This window comes from Anguilla rostrata, unplaced genomic scaffold (genome assembly GCF_018555375.3).
Source record: "Anguilla rostrata isolate EN2019 unplaced genomic scaffold, ASM1855537v3 scaf0908, whole genome shotgun sequence".
NCBI lineage: Eukaryota > Metazoa > Chordata > Actinopteri > Anguilliformes > Anguillidae > Anguilla > Anguilla rostrata.
The window spans coordinates 1-5,614 of NW_026986291.1; the positions used below are offsets into that span (position 1 = coordinate 1).

General features: G+C 43.7%; 1 long non-coding RNA gene across 1 annotated transcript; it reads right to left on the reverse strand.

The window, feature by feature from the left end:
• Window positions 1-3,371: 3,371 nt before the first annotated feature.
• Window positions 3,372-5,385, reverse strand: LOC135246792 (uncharacterized). Its single transcript, XR_010327938.1, has 3 exons — window positions 5,320-5,385; window positions 4,209-4,384; window positions 3,372-4,081 (listed from the first exon to the last, which is right to left on the reverse strand). It is a non-coding gene; the product is annotated as an uncharacterized LOC135246792 (long non-coding RNA).
• Between the last annotated feature and the right edge of the window lie 229 nt (window positions 5,386-5,614).

Sequence of the window (5,614 nt, forward strand, 5' to 3'; positions counted from 1 at the left end):
AGGGTGTGGTGGTTGCTAGGTGTTTAGTGGTTGCTAGGTGTTCAAGTGGTTCTATGGTGTTTATGTTGCTAGGTGGTTTAGGTTTAGGTGGTTGCTAGTGGTGTCAGGTGTTCCAGGTGGTTGCTAGGTGTTTTATGTGGTTCTGTGTTGTGGTTGCTAGGGTGTTCCAGTGGTTGCTAGGGTGTTCAGTGGTTGCTAGTGTGTGTTTTGTGGTTGCTAGGTGTTAGTGTTGCTAGGTGTTCTAGTGTGGTTGCTAGGGTGTTTAGTGGTTGCTAGGTGTTCAAGTGGTTGCTAGGGTGTGTTTCAGTGGTTGCTAGGGTGTATGTTCTAGTGGTTGCTAGGTGTTAGTGGTTGCTAGGGTGTTCCAGGTGGTTGCTAGGTGTTCTAGTGTTGTGCTTGGTTGCTAGGGTGTTTTATGTGGTTGCTAGGGTGTTTTATGTGGTTGCTAGGGTGTTTTATGTGGTTGCTAGGGTGTTCCAGGTGGTTGCTAGGGTGTTTTATGTGGTTGCTATGGTGTTCTAAGTGGTTGCTAGGTGGTTGCTAGGGTGTTCTAAGTGGTTGCTAGGTGGTTGCTAGGGTGTTCCAGGTGGTTGCTAGGGTGTTTTATGTGGTTGCTATGGTGTTCTAAGTGGTTGCTAGGTGGTTGCTAGGGTGTTTTATGTGGTTGCTAGGGTGTTCAAAGTGGTTGCTAGGGTGTTTTATGTGGTTGCTAGGGTGTTCTAAGTGGTTGCTAGGTGGTTGCTAGGGTGTTCCAGGTGGTTGCTAGGGTGTTTTAAGTGGTTGCTAGTGGTTTGCTAGGGTGTTCAGGTGGTTGCTAGGTGTTTATGTGGTTGCTAGGTGTTCAAGTGGTTGCTAGGTGTTAGTGTTGCTGGGTGTTTAGTGGTTGCTAGGGTGTTTTATGTGGTGCTGTGTGTGTTCTAGGGTGTTCAGTGGTTGCTAGGTGTTTAGTGGTTGCTAGGTGTTCTAGTGGTTGCTAGGGTTGCTAGGGTTTAGGTGGTTGCTAGGGTTTAGGGTGCTAGGGTGTTCCAGGTGGTTGCTAGGGTGTTTAGTGGTTGCTAGGTGTTTAGTGGTTGCTAGGTGGTGCTAGGTGTTTAGGTGGTTGCTAGGTGTTTAGTGGTTGCTAGGTGTTAGTGGTTGCTAGGGTGTTAGTGGTTGCTAGGTGTTCAAGTGGTTGCTAGGGTGTTCAGGTGGTGCTAGGGTGTTATGTGGTTGCTAGGGTGTTCAGTGGTTGCTAGGTGTTTAGTGGTTGCTAGGGTTTATAGTGGTTGCTAGGTGTTTTATGTGGTTGCTATGGTCGGTTCAGGTGTTGCTAGGGTTTTATGGTGCTATGGTTTCAAGTGGTGCTAGGTGTTCTAGGTGTTCCAGGTGGTTGCTAGGGTGTTAGTGGTTGCTAGGGTGTTAGTGTTGCTAGGGTGTTAGTGGTTGCTATGGTGTTTAGTGGTTGCTAGGTGTTCGTGGGTGTTTAGTGGTTGCTAGGGTTAGTGGTTGCTAGGTGTTCAGGTGTTCTAGGGGTTAGTAGGTGTTGCAGGGTTTAGTGGTTGCTAGGTGTTCTAGTGGTTGCTAGGTGTTGCTAGGGTGTTAGGTGGTTGCTAGGGTGTTTTAGTGGTTGCTAGTGTCAGTGGTTGCTAGGTGTTTAGTGGTTGTTTTATGTGGTGCTAGGTGTTCAGGTGGTTGCTAGGTGTTTATGTGGTTGCATGGTGTTCTAAGGGTTGCTAGGTGTTCTAGGTGTTCCAGGGGTTGTAGGGTGTGTGGTTGCTAGGTGTTCAGTGGTTGCTAGGTGTTCAGGTGGTTGCTAGGGTGTTTATGTGGTTGCTAGGGTGTTCAGTGGTTGCTAGGGTGTTTAGGGTTGCTAGTGTTCTAAGTGGTTGCAGGTGGTGCTAGGTGTTTTATGTGGTTGCTAGGTGTTAGTGTGCTAGGGTGTTTAGTGGTTGCTAGGTGTTAGTGGTTGCTAGGTGTTCAGTGGTTGCTAGGTGGTTCTAGGTGTTAGGGTTGCTAGGTGTTCTAGTGGTTGCAGGTGTGTTGCTAGGGTGTTCCAGTGGTTGCTAGGGTGTTTTAGTGTTGCTAGGTGTTATGGTGCTAGGTGTTCAGTGTTGCTGTGTTAGTGGTTGCTAGGGTGTTAGTGGTTGCTAGGTGTTTTATGTGGTTGCTAGGTGTAGGGTTGGGTGTTAGTGGTTGCTAGGTGTTAGTGTGTGTCTAGGGTGTTCTAAGTGGTTGCTAGGTGGTTGCTAGGGTGTTCAAAGTGGTTGCTAGGGTGTTCCAGGTGGTTGCTAGGGTGTTTTATGTGGTTGCTAGGGTGTTCAAAGTGGTTGCTAGGGTGTTTTATGTGGTTGCTAGGGTGTTCAAGGTGGTTGCTAGGGTGTTTTATGTGGTTGCTAGGGTGTTTTATGTGGTTGCTATGGTGTTCTAAGTGGTTGCTAGGTGGTTGCTAGGGTGTTCAAGGTGGTTGCTAGGGTGTTCAAGTGGTTGCTAGGGTGTTTTAGTGGTTGCTAGGGTGTTCCAGGTGGTTGCTAGGGTGTTAGGTGGTTGCTAGGGTGTTTTATGTGGTTGCTAGGGTGTTCCAGGTGGTTGCTAGGGTGTTTTATGTGGTTGCTATGGTGTTCTAAGTGGTTGCTAGGTGGTTGCTAGGGTGTTCCAGGTGGTTGCTAGGTGGTTGCTAGGTGGTTGCTAGGGTGTTCCAGGTGGTTGCTAGGGTGTTTTATGTGGTTGCTATGGTGTTCAAAGTGGTTGCTAGGTGGTTGCTAGGGTGTTCCAGGTGGTTGCTAGGGTGTTCAAGGTGGTTGCTAGGGTGTTCCAAGTGGTTGCTAGGGTGTTCTAAGTGGTTGCCAGGGTGTTCCAGGTAGTTCCTAGAGCATTCCAGGTGGTTGCTTTACTTTTGTAGGTGGTTGCTAGGGTGTTCCAAGTGGTTCCTAGCGTGTTGCTAGGGTTTTCCAGGTGGTTGCTAGGGTGTGACAAGGTGGTTGCTATGGAGTCCTAGATGCTTGCTAGGGTGTTGCTAGGTGGTTTCTATGGTGTAGTAGATGGTTACTAGGGTGTTGCTAGGTGCTTGCTATGGAGTCCTAGATGGTTGTGTTTAGCAGCTTGAAGAAACATTAGGACATGGGTCCATGGGTTTGAATTATAGTATTCATAATATTTACCTTGTTTTCCAACAATTTAAAATGGGTTATCTGATGTTTTCATAGGCACCAATGGCTTCAATTAGGGTTTAGGGCTCAAACCATGGATAAACTAGGCTTAGGGTTAGGGAAACGGTAAGTCTGAAAGTTGAGGCAAGTTTACGGTATTTAGCTGCTTGATTAAAAGGTAAGGAAATGGGTTTGTTAATGATTTTGAATGAACCAAAAAATGACCAAAGGTATGTATGTACAATATGTATTTCACATGCAGAATTTATTGTATGCAGCAGATATACAATTACTTGCACATGTACTGAATTTCAGTTCAGAAGCAAGTACAAACATGTTTTCTGGAGAAATATGCTTTCTGTAGTTACTCAGCAGCAGTGTTGTACATTAATTTCAATGTGTTCCATGAGGCAATTCAAAATATTTTGTATTTTGTCATTTTGATATCAATACTTTTGAGTAACTTGGCATTTTTGTACATTGAAAACGTGCTTTTTATTAATTTAAACATAGAAATAACACTTTCTATGTTGCGGTTAAGTATGTTTCAATGCTCAACATGAATTTTTATTGACTCAGGAGAGATGCATATCCTCCCCCTATAAATTTCCCTTCTATCATGTCAGCGAAGGACTGTGGAAACTCGTTGACAATCTTGACAGAAATTATGAGGCACTGCGACCACGAAGGGTTGGCCTCAAACTTCCTCATTTTGTCCACCAAGACCCAAACCACTTGCCTTCTATCTGCTGGTGAGGACCTGATCCCACTTTCAGTGGCAGTACAAATACCTGGTGGCACTTTCTCCAAGGGTACCTGGAACGTTTCTGGCCATTTCTGCTTTACTGGTGGCCGTATGGAATGTGATGGTGAAGGGCTACTGGATCTCAAGGAGCTTGACAGTGATGAACTGCCTTCTGGGGACTGGAGTAGGGGGGTAGCACAACTTATAGCATCTGGCAATGAAAACAAAAATCTATCATTATGCATATTGACTAAAATTGCGCCATAATTAATTAGATAAAACAATAAGCTTTTTAATACACTCTTTAATTTGGTAGTGAAGTAGTAAATATACAGTACCTGCTCATTTCCATGCATTTAAATGTTTTCTGCACTGGATTGGTCGATTAACCTCTGCAATTTCCTGTTCTCTTATGTACTGCAAGTCATCTTTGCTTTCCACTCCCTGGTGTAAGATCGTTTCTTCTGGCACACTTGGCAGGACAGAAATGATGCTCTCACTTATATCAGACATTCTGAAGGAAAGGAGTGGCTATTAGAGACAGACCAAACATGTTGTACACAGGCAAAGGGTAATAGTCAAGCAGGCTTGCATGTTCGAGGCAGAAATAATTTGAAATGGGGTTCTCTGAGCCCATCTTTAGGCAGTAAATCCCCTGATCAAAAAGGAAATCAGACTGGCATTTCTCTGTGACAAAGTAAACACAACTGTTGCAAACAAGAATCAGTTCTATCTTGCCAAAGACTAGTCCCTCATCATTCTTCTCAAAGACAACACACGTGGCTTTTTTTGTAGCTTGTGCCTTTAACGGTGACATTGTGTACAGCCACAGAGCTACGTAGTTGGAGGCCTAAATAATCAACAGATCACAAATTCTTGAAGTTGTGTAATTTGCGAGCACACTGTTTAAAACGTGTGTGTTTACTCTCAAACCTAAGGGTCCAAGAGCGAATAAGAGGCCCAAAGCAAAGTATCAGTTCAGGATAGTCACGTATATGATGATTGTAACCCACCTAAAGGGTCACTTAGCAGTAGGTAAATATTTTCAGGTTAAAGCTAGGTTCGTAAGGAGAGGTTATGAATGAAGAGATGGACACAATGAACAACCGGAGCCAGAAAGTAAGTGCAAAATGGTTAGAACTGTATTAAAGAAAACGTAATGACAATATGTAAAGCTTATCACATTCAAACACATTAATTTGTCTTCATATCAATGTACTGAGCGTTGTAACTGTATTCACTGTCCATTCAGTTCTGAATGTCTTCTGTTCAGTCTGGTTCAGTTCAATTGGTCAAGTTCAATTTAGTTAGTTTCAAGTCAGTTTTGTTGGTTGGGTGCACCCTTTTTACAAAAAATAAAGTATCAAATAAAAGTGTGTAATTTCTCAATCACAATCCTACCACACCAGAGTGGGGTTGGGAGAAACAAGGGGTATCAGGGGGTTCTACCTCAATGGATGAGGATGAATCAAGTTGATCAAGCTGGTCGGCTCGCCAGGGAGAGAATCCTAGGTTTTAAACAGGTTTCTTTAGGTACCAAAAAACCCAGCCTGTTGACAACAGGCTATTTACAACTGAATACTTTTCTAATCTTAGTTTTTTTCTTTAAGGCACATTGTAACCTCAAAAGTGTAAAAGTGTTTACTAATAAAGCAAACAGTACACTTTATAAAATGTTCAACTGTACAGTTTCATTTTATCAAATATTCTATACCTCTTTTAACCATTAATCATGAATTTATGA